This window comes from Schistocerca cancellata, chromosome 7 (genome assembly GCF_023864275.1).
Source record: "Schistocerca cancellata isolate TAMUIC-IGC-003103 chromosome 7, iqSchCanc2.1, whole genome shotgun sequence".
NCBI lineage: Eukaryota > Metazoa > Arthropoda > Insecta > Orthoptera > Acrididae > Schistocerca > Schistocerca cancellata.
The window spans coordinates 68,779,320-68,793,724 of record NC_064632.1 but is presented as its reverse complement, the minus strand read 5'-3'; positions in this window follow the sequence as shown (position 1 = coordinate 68,793,724).

Sequence of the window (14,405 nt, the reverse complement as noted above, 5' to 3'; positions counted from 1 at the left end):
ACGACTATAAACTGTCTAATTTTTTTCTGATATAGCCACTACTGTTTGTTATTAATATTAGAGTTAGTATTTAACGTGTGTTTCAAACGGTCTGTGTTAATGTCTGTTGATCATTCCAGTTGTTGTCATGCGAGATGTTTGTTCTGAAGATCTGAGATGAAAGTTTTTATTTACCTCATTTTAAAAACAAGAGCGACAGTCTTGATGTGGAACTGTCAAGGGTCGTAATGAATCTAATGTAGAACACGTTGCCTGAGAAAAACGTGGGCCTCCTAGAAAGGGAATAATAAACAATGAGAAGCCCACGGGTTGAGATGATATATGATGTTAATTCAGTGATTAAATAATCGAGTCAAACTTACAAAGGAGCCCGCATCTCGTGGTCGTGCGGTAGCGTTCTCGCTTCCCACGCCCGGGTTCCCGGGTTCGATTCCCGGCGGGATCAGGGATTTTCTCTGTCTCGTGATGGCTGGGTGTTGTGTGCTGTCCTTAGGTTAGTTAGGTTTAAGTAGTTCTAAGTTCTTGGGGACTGATGACCATAGATGTTAAGTCCCATAGTGCTCAGAGCCATTTGAACTTACAAAGGATTCGCAGTACGAGCCCACTTCTCAGGGCGACACTGCACCCTCTCTGGCCTCGATTCTTGTTCTGACTCGGTTAGGATGGGCGTCGTGAAGCTACCTGGCCCCCAACTGCCGTCTGATCCTTGATATGCTGTACGCTGACACTGGGACAGATTTGACGTCTAAAGCTGGTCAAACACATATTCTGTGGGGAACAGATTTGAGGATCTTGCTGCACACAGTAGTTCTCGCGACAATTGGCTTTCCCTTTTCTCAGTGGAATACTGGGACGTATGGATGAAGATCAACTGGCTGATTCCATATTTCAAGATTCCCAGAAAAACATCTGACACGGTGCCCCATGCACGCTGTTAAAGGAGGTACGAGCGTATGGAGTAGATTCACAGGTATGTGACTGCCTCGAAGACTTCTTAAGTAATACAAACACCAAACCTTTACAGAAAACTGCAATAGAGATCAACATAAACATCATTTAAGCCCATTTTATTGCTCATGAAAATCACGCATTGCATGTTGTACCACCATACAGCGAAATCTTCAGAGGTGGTGGTCCAGACTGCTGTACACACCGGTACCTCAAATACCCAGTAGCACGTCCTCTTGCACTGATGCATGGCTGTCTTCACCGTGGCATACTATCCAAAAATTCATCAAGGTACTGTTGGTCCAGATTGTCCCACTTCTCAACGGCGATTGGGCGTAGATCCCTGAGAGTGATTGGTTAGTCACGTCATCCATAAACAGCCCTTTCCAATCTATCGGAGGCATGTTCGACAGAGTTCCTTACTGGACAACATCTAGTCGAGCAATGTCGTTATCCTGAAGGAAGTCATTCACAAGACGTACACGATGGGGGCGCGAATGGTCGTTCATGAACACGAATGCCTCCTCGCTAATATTCTGCCGAGATGGTTGCACTATCGGTCGGAGGATGGCATTGAGGTATCGTACAGCCGTTACAGCGCCTTCCATGAGCACCAGCGCAGGACGTCGGCCGCACACAACGCCACCCCAAAAGAGCAGGGAACATCCACCTTGTTGCGACTCGCTCGAGAGTGTGTCTAAGGCGTTCAACCTGACCGGGTTGCCTCCAAACACGTCTCCGACGATTGTCTGTTGAAGGCATATGCTACACTCATCGGTGAAGAGAAAGTGATACCAGTCCTGAGCGGTCCATTCGGCATATTGTTGGGCCCGTCTGTACCGTGCTTCATTGTATCGTGGTTGCAAAGATGGAACTCGCCATGGACGTCGCGAGTGAAGTTGCACATGATGCAGCCTATTGCGCACAGTTTGAGTTGTGAAACGACTTCCTGTGGCTGCACGAAAAGCATTATCAACATGGTAGCGGTGCTGTCAGGGTTCCTCCGAGCCATAATCCGTAGGTAGTGGTCATCCACTGCAGTAGTAGCCCTTGGGCGGCTTGAGCGAGGCTTATCATCGACAGTTCCTGTCTCTCTGTATCTCTTCCATGACCGAACGACATCGCTTTGGTTCACTTCGAGACGCCTGGACACTTCCCTTGTTGAAAACCCTTCCTGGAACAAAGTAACAATGCGCACGCGATCGAACCGCGGTTTTGACCGTCTAGGCATGTTTGAATTACAGACAACACGAGTCGTGTACCTCCTTCCTGGTGGAATGACTGGAACTGATCGGCTGTCGGACCCCTTCCGTCTAATAGGCGCTGCTCATGCGAGGTTGTTTACATCTTTGGGCGGGTTTAGTGACATCTCCGATGTTTAGATCTTTGGGTGGGTTTAATGACATCTCTGAACAAAGGGGCTGTGAGACAATATCCACAGTCAACATCTATCTTCAGGAGGTCTGGGAACCGAGGTGATGCAATACTTTTTTGATTTATGTAGAACGCAGTATGTTGTCCTCGACGGCGAGTGTTCATCAGAGACAAGCGTATTGTCAGGACTGCCCCAGGGAAGTGTGCTAGGACTGCTGTTTTCTCTATATACATAAATAATATGATGGACAGGGTGGGCAGCAATCTGCGGTTGTTTGCTGATGATGCCGTGGTGTACGGTAAGGTGTCGAAGTTAAATGACTGTAGGAAGATACACTCCTGGAAACTGAAATAAGAACACCGTGAATTCATTGTCCCAGGAAGGGGAAACTTTATTGACACATTCCTGGGGTCAGATACATCACATGATCACACTGACAGAACCACAGGCACATAGACACAGGCAACAGAGCATGCACAATGTCGGCACTAGTACAGTGTATATCCACTTTTCGCAGCAATGCAGGCTGCTATTCTCCCATGGAGACGATCGTAGAGATGCTGGATGTAGTCCTGTGGAACTGCTTGCCATGCCATTTCCACCTGGCGCCTCAGTTGGACCAGCGTTCGTGCTGGACGTGCAGACCGCGTGAGACGACGCTTCATCCAGTCCCAAACATGCTCAATGGGGGACAGATCCGGAGATCTTGCTGGCCAGGGTAGTTGACTTACACCTTCTAGAGCACGTTGGGTGGCACGGGATACATGCGGACGTGCATTGTCCTGTTGGAACAGCAAGTTCCCTTGCCGGTCTAGGGATGGTAGAACGATGGGTTCGATGACGGTTTGGATGTACCGTGCACTATTCAGTGTCCCCTCGACGATCACCAGTGGTGTACGGCCAGTGTAGGAGATCGCTCCCCACACCATGATGCCGGGTGTTGGCCCTGTGTGCCTCGGTCGTATGCAGTCCTGATTGTGGCGCTCACCTGCACGGCGCCAAACACGCATACGACCATCATTGGCACCAAGGCAGAAGCGACTCTCATCGCTGAAGACGACACGTCTCCATTCGTCCCTCCCTTCACGCCTGTCGCGACACCACTGGAGGCGGGCTGCACGATGTTGGGGCGTGAGCGGAAGACGGCCTAACGGTGTGCGGGACCGTAGCCCAGCTTCATGGAGAATGGTCCTCGCCGATACCCCAGGAGCAACAGTGACCCTAATTTGCTGGGAAGTGGCGGTGCGGTCCCCTACGGCACTGCGTAGGATCCTACGGTCTTGGCGTGCATCCGTGCGTCGCTGCGGTCCGGTCCCAGGCCGACGGGCACGTGCACCTTCCGCCGACCACTGGCGACAACATCGATGTACTGTGGAGACCTCACGCCCCACGTGTTGACCAATTCGGCGGTACGTCCACCCGGCCTCCCGCATGCCCACTATACGCGCTCGCTCAAAGTCCGTCAACTGCACATACGGTTCACGTCCACGCTGTCGCGGCATGCTACCAGTGTTAAAGACTGCGATGGAGCTCCGTATGCCACGGCAAACTGGCTGACACTGACGGCGGCGGTGCACAAATGCTGCGCAGCTAGCGCCATTCGACGGCGAACAGCGCGGTTCCTGGTGTGTCCGCTGTGCCGTGCGTGTGATCATTGCTTGTACAGCCCTCTCGCAGTGTCCGGAGCAAGTATGGTGGGTCTGACACACCGGTGTCAATGTGTTCTTTTTTCCATTTCCAGGAGTGTACAACACGAGGTAGATGAAATCGTGTGATGAATGGCAACTAGTTCTAAATGTGGAAAAATGTACGTTAATGCAGATGGCCAGGAAGAACAAACCTGTAATGTTCGGCCACGGTATTACTAGTGTCCTGCTTGATACAGTTAAGTCGTTTAAATATCTGGCGTAACGTTGCAAAGCGATATAAAACGCTATGAGAGTATGAGAACGGTGGTAGGGAAGGCGAATGGTTGACTTCGGTTTATTGGGAGCATTTTAGGAAAGTGTGGTTGACATGTAAAGGATACCGCATATGGAGGCTGGTGCGATCTCTTCCTGACTACTGCGACGTACCAGGTCAGACTGAAGGAGGACTTCGAGAAAGTCCAGAAGCGGGCTGCTGGACTTGCTACTGATAGATTCGAACAACACGTAAGTGTTACAAAGATGGAGCTCAAATGGGAATCCCTGGATGGAGGGCGACGTTCTTTTCGAGGAACGCTACTGACAAAATTTAGAGGACCGGCGTTTGAAGCTTACTGCCGAACGATTCTACTGCCGTCAACATACATTGCGGGTAAGGACCGAGAAGATAGGATACGAGAAATTAGGGCCATATTGAAGCATATAGACTGTCCTTTTTCCCTCGCTCTATTTGCTAGTGGAACAGGGGAGGGAATGACCGGTAGTGGTACATGGTACCCTCCAACACGCACCGTACAGTGGCTTTTGGGGTACCTACGTAGATGTAGATGTTCTTCAGCATCCAGAGACAGTTTACAGGAACCCCGTGTCACGTATGGGCGAGCATTGTTGTCTTGGCACCGTGACACTATCGCGTGAAATGAAACACATTAGGATGAGGATGTCCGCGTCGCACCACTGACCAGTCAAGTTTCCGCGAGCACGCAGATGTGCCGCAACACGACGCAGCGTGGACTCGACTAATGTCTGAAGTAGTGCTGGAAGGAACTGACATCATGAATCTTGCAGAGCTGTCCATAAATCCGTAAGAGTACGAGGGGGTGGAAGTCTCAACTGTGCTCTAAAGTCCTGTCTGATGACTCCGCACACCATGAAGCCAGAAGTATGAAATACGGCATCCCAGGCTACAGTCCCCAGTTGAAATATGTTTTCCCGGCTGAGACACAGTTGAAAATATGATCACTATTTTTTTATTTACTTAAATTTGCCATATTTCATGACAGTACCTTTTCCGTTAGACGTTTGCTAGGCGATATTAGTCTTGGCTTCAGTTGTCTAAGTATGATTCCACAATGCATCGTTGTCGGTTGCAGAAAAGACGTGGTTCAACGTGCTTCTCTCATTTTGGTGTTTCAAATACAGTTTCTTCAAATGTAGTTTCTTCTTTTTAGTTAATACAAAAGTAATAGTAACATAATTCAAAATTATTTATGACGGCGACCTTCACATTGTTCTTCCGTCAACACACACCAAGAGTTAACTGCCGACTGACTACAGTCAAAGACGACTCCAGCGTCAAAGTTTTTTTTCACAACACACAAGCTTCCACTTGTAATCAGTCTCTTTGCTATTCTTCGATACATTTTCTAATAGTAATCAATATGCTTTTACTCTCAAAAACAGAAGTAAATTAACATATAATAAGACAAATTATAATAAATCCTGACAAAATTATAAGAAAACATTTACAATTCGGTATCGACAAATACGGTAAAAAAAATAACATCTCCCAGATCCATTACAAGTACCACCACTGTGCCACTCCAAAACAGTGGAAGTTTGGGACCTTCCCGCGGTACTCGCTAACCTCTGTCGTCCGGAGTAGTGCAGAACCCCGATTCATCGCTGAACACATTCCTAATGCAGCCGTTTCTGTTGTGGTGTTAACAGCAACCGACGCGTTGGATGGTAATTCCTTAGTCAGGCTGGTGCTGGTCTCTGACCGATGGTGCGGAGTGACACAGAGTGTTGCAGGGAGGCCATTCTTTTTCTCAGACGGCAGGAGCAGGTGTGAAGGGGTCACTGTGTTCTCAGTGCACAACACGGCGGCTCTGCTTTTTGATGGCCACACGTGGTCGAGCAGAACCTTTACGATAGCTATGCCCGCTCTCGTCTCATGATGCAGTCCAACATGAGGCCACTCACATATCCGAATACCCCAAATGTCTGGATATTGCGCCGGCCGCGGTGGCCGTGCGGTTCTGGTGCTGCAGTCCGGAACCGCGGGACTGCTACGGTCGTAGGTTCGAATCCTGCCTCGGGCATGGGTGTGTGTGATGTCCTTAGCTTAGTTAGGTTTAAGTAGTTCTAAGTTCTAGGGGACTTATGACCTAACATGTTGAGTCCCATAGTGCTCAGAGCCATTTGAACCATTTTTCTGGATATTGCACGATTTGACCAGTCGAACAAATGGAAATCAAAACCGAGGAGACTTTCAAACTCTGTCAGGTGCTAAAAACGCTGTCTCAGACGAGTATGTGGCATCTCAGTGTCCTTCACTGCGATCACTCAAAACCTGACGCCGTTCACGACCCTTATATAGACTGCCAGGTCTGGTAACAACACTAATCCACCTCATGGCGTTCTATTTCTCACAGAGAGTTACAGCTCTTATCGTTTACACACCCACCGATGGTGTGTACATGTACAAAGTTACATCGACATCCGACCATGTATAATAGGTGCTTCACTTTCTTCCTTTTTTTGTCTACTGACTGGTTTGATGCGGCCCGCCACGAATTCCTTTCCTGTGCTAACCTCTTCATCTCAGAGTAGCACTTGCAACCTACGTCCTCAATTATTTGCTTGACGTATTCCCATCTCTGCCTTCCTCTACAGTTTTTGCCCTCTACAGCTCCCTCTAGTACCATGGGAGTCATTCCCTCATGTCTTAGCAGATGTCCTATCATCTTGTCCCTTCTCCTTATCAGTGTTTTCCACATATTCCTTTCCTCTCCGATTCTGCGTAGAACTTCCTCATTCCTTACCTTATCAGTCCACCTAATTTTCAACATTCGTCTATAGCACCACATCTCAAATGCTTCGATTCTCTTCTGTTCCGGTTTTCCCACAGTCCCATGTTTCACTACCATACAATGCTGTACTCCAGACGTACATCCTCAGAAATTTCTTCCTCAAATTAAGGCCGGTATTTGATATTAGTAGACTCCTCTTGGCCAGAAATACCTTTTTTGCCATAGCGAGTCTGCTTTTGATGTCCTCCTTGCTCCGTCCGTCATTGGTTATTTTACTGCCTAGGTAGCAGAATTCCTTAACTTCATTGACTTCGTGACCATCAATCCTGATGTTAAGTTTCTCGCTGTTCTCATTTCTACAGAATCTCGAACAGCTTGCACCATTTTATATTGTCGAACGCTTTTTCCAGGTCGACAAATCCTATGAAAGTGTCTTGATTTTTCTTTAGCCTTGCTTCCATTATCAGCCGTAACGTCAGAATTGCCTCTCTCGTCCCTTTACTTTTCCTAAAGCCAAACTGATCGTCACCTCAATTTTCTTTTCCATTCTTCTGTATATTATTCTTGTAAGCAGCTTCGATGCATGAGCTGTTAAGCTGATTGTGCGATAATTCTCGCACTTGTCAGCTCTTGCCGTCTTCGGAATTGTGTGGATGATGCTTTTCCGAAAGTCAGATGGTATATCGACAGACTCATATATTCTACACACCAACGTGAATAGTCGTTTTGTTGCCACTTCCCCCAATGATTTTAGAAATTCTGATGGAATGTTGTCTATCCCTTCTGCCTTATTTGACCGTAAGTACTCCAAAGCTCTTTTAAATTCCGATTCCAATACTGGATCTTCTATCTCTTCTAAATCGACTCCTGTTTCTTCTTCTATCACATCAGACAAATCTTCACCCTCATAGAGGCTTTCAATGTATTCTTTCCACCTAACTGCTCTCTCCTCTGCATTTAACAGTGGAATTCCCGCTGCACTCTTAATGTTACCACCGTTGCTTTTAATGTCACGAAAGGTTCTTTTGACTTTCCTGTATGCTGAGTCTGTCCTTCCGACAATCATATCTTTTTCGATGTCTTCACATTTTTCCTGCAGCCATTTCGTCTTAGCGTCCCTGCACTTCCTATTTATTTCATTCCTCAGCGACTTGTATTTCTGTATTCCTGATTTTCCCAGAACATGTTTGTACTTCCTCCTTTCATCAATCAACTGAAGTATTTCTTCTGTTACCCATGGTTTCTTCGCAGCTACATTCTTCCTCACGCAGTGTATATGCACAGATGAGCCAAAGAAACTGGTACACCTGCCTGATATCGTGTAGAGCCCCCGCGAGCACGCAGATGTGCCGCAACTCGACTAATGTCTGGAGCAGTGCTGGAAGGAACTGACGTCATGAATCTTGCAGAGCTGTCCATAAATCCTTAAGAGTACGAGGGGGTGGAAGTCTCTTCTGAACAGCATGTTGCAAGGCATCCCAAATACTGATTGGCGACTCCATGGAGTGTTCAGTGCACGACGACCAAATAGTGGATAGTATTGGAATGAGAATCAGCATTGGTCGTATTTTTTTGTTTTTGTTTTGTTTTATTATCCGCAAAAGCTCTAAGCTTGTTGATACCAGTGCCTACCACTTTTAATTGTATATTACAGCACTGAGGATGGTCACTATGTGACAGAAAATCGATTTTGCGAATAATTAAAAAAAAAACGACCAATGCTGATTCTCCTTCCAATTCCATGCCGAATATACTAAACAATGCTAATTTGTGGGAGTTTGGTGGCCAGAGGAAGTGTTTAAACTCACAAGACTGTTCCTGGAACCACTCTGTACCAATTCTGGACGTGTGGGGTGTCGCATTTACCTGCTGCACAAGTCCGTCAGAATGCACAATGGACATAAATGGATGCGGGTGATCAGACAGGATTCTTACAAACGTGTCACCTGTCAGAGTCATATCTAGATATATCAGATATATGCACACGCCCCACACCATTACAGAGCCGCCACCAGCTTCAACAGTCCTCTGTTGACATGCAGGGTCCCTGGATTCATGAGGTTATCTCCATACCTGGACACGTCCATCCGCTCGATACAACTTGAAACGAGAGTCGTCCGACCAGGCATTGTTTCAAGTGTCGGTGTTGATGGGCCCAGGCGAGGCGTAAAGCCCCTGTGTCGTGCAGTCATCAAGGGTACACGCTAAATGCAAAGTCTTGCAAATAATACATGAATACGACTAATGGATAATAATTACAGGAAGAACACGAAAAAACAGGCTCGAACACCTGTGAGATCTCCTAAGACTGTACTGAAAGCAAAAACTAGCTGGCAAGTATTAAAATGGACAAACTGCCTGTTGGATTCTGTCTCAGGTTCTTCGGTTGACGTTCGTTTGATGATTTTTTTGACGTTTAGCGAGCACGAATGGCTGGCACTATCAAAGCTTCACCCCCCTTCTGCTGGTGGCGAACTGGAGTCGAGCTCGCGGCCACAGATTACATGTGCCTGGGGCGTCAGCGTGCAAGGGTCTTTCAGTGATCGTTTCCGCTGCGGTTCTCCTCTTTCCATCTGCAACGGTTGTTTGCGGCAGACCAGGATCCGTCCACCTTGACGCTTTCTTTTTTCTCGTTGAATCTGTTGTTACGTTTGTGTGTTTCTATGGCTTCTCCGAACAAGCGGGTCTGATCTCTCTTCTCTACAGCAAGAACTTCCGTGCGGCGAATTTCACTAGGTGGGCGGTCTCACCCAACGCGTACTCAGGAATAACTGGCTCCTGGAGGGACTGAACTAATATCGCGTCCCTACAGAATCGGCAATCGCAACGATGGCCCATCTTAAAAACTCATAGTGTAGTGCGAAGGGCAGCACCACCGTTAGCAACTGGAGACTCTGTACTCAGTACTCAGGTGGGACCATCCCTTTGTGCAGCTGCAAGGCTCGCCTCATCAGTCGCTCAGCAACAAGACGGTCATGTGAAACCCAGCTCGCGCTATTCGTCCACGAGACTCAGAGGGCCATAGACACGGGTTCCCAGGTAGATGCCGTGTTTCTTGACTTCCGCAAGGCGTTCGATACAGTTCCCCACAGTCGTTTAATGAACAAAGTAAGAGCATATGGACTATCAGACCAATTGTGTGATTGGATTGAGGAGTTCCTAGATAACAGGACGCAGCATGTCATTCTCAATGGAGAGAAGTCTTCCGAAGTAAGAGTGATTTCAGGTGTGCCGCAGGGGAGTGTCATAGGACCGTTGCTATTCACAATATACATAAATGACCTGGTGGATGACATCGGAAGTTCACTGAGGCTTTTTGCAGATGATGCTGTGGTGTATCGAGAGGTTGTAACAATGGAAAATTGTACTGAAATGCAGGAGGATCTGCAGCGAATTGACGCATGGTGCAGGGAATGGCAATTGAATCTCAATGTAGACAAGTGTAATGTGCTGCGAATACACAGAAAGATAGATCCTTTATCATTTAGCTACAAAATAGCAGGTCAGCAAGTGGAAGCAGTTAATACCATAAATTATCTGGGAGTACGCATTAGGAGTGATTTAAAATGGAATGATCATATAATGTTGATCGAAGGTAAAGCAGATGCTAGACTGAGATTCATTGGAAGAATCCTAAGGAAATGCAATCCAAAAACAAAGGAAGTAGGTTACAGTACGCTTGTTCGCCCACTGCTTGAATAGTGCTCAGCAGTGTAGGATCCATACCAGATAGGATTGATAGAAGATATAGAGAAGATCCAACGGAGAGCAGCACGCTTCGTTACAGCATTATTTAGTAATCGCGAAAGCGTTACGGAGATGATAGATAAACTCCAGTGGAAGACTCTACAGGAGAGACGCTCAGTAGCTCGGTACGGGCTTTTGTCAAAGTTTCGAGAACATACCTTCACCGAAGAGTCAAGCAGTATATTGCTCCCTCCTACGTATATCTCGCGAAGAGACCATGAGGATAAAATCAGAGAGATTAGAGCCCACACAGAGGCATACCGACAATCCTTCTTTCCACGAACAATACGAGACTGGAATAGAAGGGAGAACCGATAGAGGTACTCAAGGTACCCTCCGCCACACACCGTCAGGTGGCTTGCGGAGTATGGATGTAGATGTAGATGTAGAACAAGTCTTTACTCCATGATCTCCTAACGAGAAGTGTGCTCTTCCGTCGCCTACTGTCATGTCATTACTCATCAAGCTCCATGCCTGAAGCCTTCTCTTTCTGGACATACAGTATCTTCTATATTTCTGAAAATTTACAGGCTAGCCTCTGGGAGGCGACGCGCGTCAAGAGATTTCTTATCTTGGTAAAAGGCTTCTGCGAACAATGCTATGTTCTTTCGCCAGAAAAAGGCGTCCTGTGTCCTGGTCTAAGAGTGTGAGATGGGGGACGCGAATGGACGGGAATGCCGGTCTGCCTACCTGAGGCTGGGACTACGCCTCTGGCTCTGAACATTTTTATGGTAGTCAGCTCTTGCTAGCCAGCTTGTAGGCCCCCAACTGTGCAGTCCTTTCACTGGGAAGCCAATAAGAAGGACACTCAGCGGAGTTACTGAAACGTAATTGCAGTTATTTTGAAACGTCAATGATCGACGACTCGACCAAGGAAAATGAGAGTAAGAATATTCTGAAACGTGTTGCATGACAGTTTCAGAGAAAACGCCACCTAACACGGTAAATGAAAATTCGGAGCATTGTCCTTTGTAACCCTTGAACAAGGGGTCTCTGGCGCCCTAAAGTAAGAAATGGAAAACAGGAATAATTAAAAAGGAGAGAAATGGTGGAAAAATTGGTAAAATCTATCAGTTAAATGAAGTATTCCTCTGTGTTAAGATAAACACAATGAATTTTATCCATAGTGGATGCTGTCGAACTCCGTGACTGTTCCTTTATAGGGCGTAGAAAAATATCCGCTACCAATCACAATAAAAGGCTATTTATTTGTCACACGACCAGTTTCGGGCTTGCGCCCATCCTCAGGTGTTTATCCAGGGTGTTTCAAAAATGACCGGTATATTTGAAACGGCAATAAAAACTAAACGAGCAGCGATAGAAATACACCGTTTGTTGCAATATGCTTGGGACAACAGTACATTTTCAGGCTGACAAACTTTCGAAATTACAGTAGTTACAATTTTCAACAACAGATGGCGCTGCGGTCTGGGAAACTCTATAGTACGATATTTTCCACATATCCACCATGCGTAGCAATAATATGGCGTAGTCTCTGAATGAAATTACCCGAAACCTTTGACAACGTGTCTGGCGGAATGGCTTCACATGCAGATGAGATGTACTGCTTCAGCTGTTCAATTGTTTCTGGATTCTGGCGGTACACCTGGTCTTTCACGTGTCCCCACAGAAAGAAGTCACAGGGGTTCATGACTGGCGAATAGGGAGGCCAATCCACGCCGCCTCCTGTATGTTTCGGATAGCCCAAAGCAATCACACGATCATCGAAATATTCATTCAGGAAATTAAAGACGTCGGCCGTGCGATGTGGCCGGGCACCATCTTGCATAAACCACGAGGTGTTCGCAGTGTCGTCTAAGGCAGTTTGTACCGCCACAAATTCACGGAGAATGTCCAGATAGCGTGATGCAGTAATCGTTTCGGATCTGAAAAATGGGCCAATGATTCCTTTGGAAGAAATGGCGGCCCAGACCAGTACTTTTTGAGGATTCAGGGACGATGGGACTGCAACATGGGGCTTTTCGGTTCCCCATATGCGCCAGTTCTGTTTATTGACGAAGCCGTCCAGGTAAAAATAAGCTTCGTCAGTAAACCAAATGCTGCCCACATGCATATCGCCGTCATCAATCCTGTGCACTATATCGTTAGCGAATGTCTCGCGTGCAACAATGGTAGCGGCGCTGAGGGGTTGCCGCGTTTGAATTTTGTATGGATAGAGGTGTAAACTCTGGCGCATGAGACGATACGTGGACGTTGGCGTCATTTGGACCGCAGCTGCAACACGGCGAACGGAAACCCGAGGCCGCTGTCAGATCACCTGCTGCACTAGCTGCGCGTTGCCCTCTGTGGTTGCCGTACGCAGTCGCCCTACCTTTCCAGCACGTTCATCCGTCACGTTCCCAGTCTGTTGAAATTTTTCAAACAGATCCTTTATTGTATTGCTTTTCGGTCCTATGGTTACATTAAACCTCCGTTGAAAACTTCGTCTTGTTGCAACAACACTGTGTTCTAGGCGGTGGAATTCCAACACCAGAAAAATCCTCTGTTCTAAGGAATAAACCATGTTGTCTACAGCACACTTGCACGTTGTGAACAGCACACGCTTACAGCAGAAAGACGACGTACAGAATGGCGCACCCACAGACTGCATTGTCTTCTATATCTTTCACATCACTTGCAGCGCCATCTGTTGTTGAAAATTGTATGTACTGTAATTTCGAAAGTTTGTCCACCTGAAAATGTACTGTTGTCCCAAGCATATTGCAACAAACGGTGTATTTCTAACGCTGCTCGTTTAGTTTTTATTGCCGTTTCAAATATACCGGTCATTTTTGAAACACCCTGTACATTCATGTACATGTTTATACTGTTGTAGATCAATAAAGATGAGGAACCATTATTATAGTTACGCCTGTGGTGACAGTTTTGTCAGTTAGTTACACACTTTTTATAATTTTCACGTACATATTTCAGTTTTACCAAGTTTAGCTGCATATTTCACTATTACGATGGGCACTCGTGAAATACACTATGTTTACATACAAACATGTCATGTTTGTATGGAAACATAATGTATTTCACTACAAACGTGTCATGTTTGTATGTAAACATAATCTGTTTCACCAGTGCACATCGTAATAGTGAAATATGCAGCAAAACTTGATCAAACTGAAATATGGATGCGAAAATCATAAAAAGTGTGTAACTAAGTGGCAAAACCGTAACTGTAACAATGGTGCCTCATCTTTATTGATCTGCAACAGTATAAACATGTACATGAATGTATAAACATCTGAGGATGGGCATGAGCCCGAAACCGGTCGTGTGACAAACAAATAACCTTTTATTGTGACTGGAAGAGGATATTTTTCTACACAAGATAAACACAGTTGGTTTTGGAAATCCCTGAGAGATAGAATATGAAAATCGTTTACCTCCTCACACAGGATAACGGTCATTCTGCTCTAGGAATTGTACATCAATTAATCAGAACGAAAGAGACTTGATGTGAGCAAATATTGCAGCCAAGGCAATTGCGGTATTGAGCATTTTAAGATGTATTTGCGAAATTCGTACTAGAAGCCTCTACAGAATTCACTGAGCATGAATGAAAAGTAGGCTATGACACATTCTGTAACGTAGATGTAGACTACCTACTTTGAAAAGAGGTATCCTAAAAATTTGAGCCGTGTA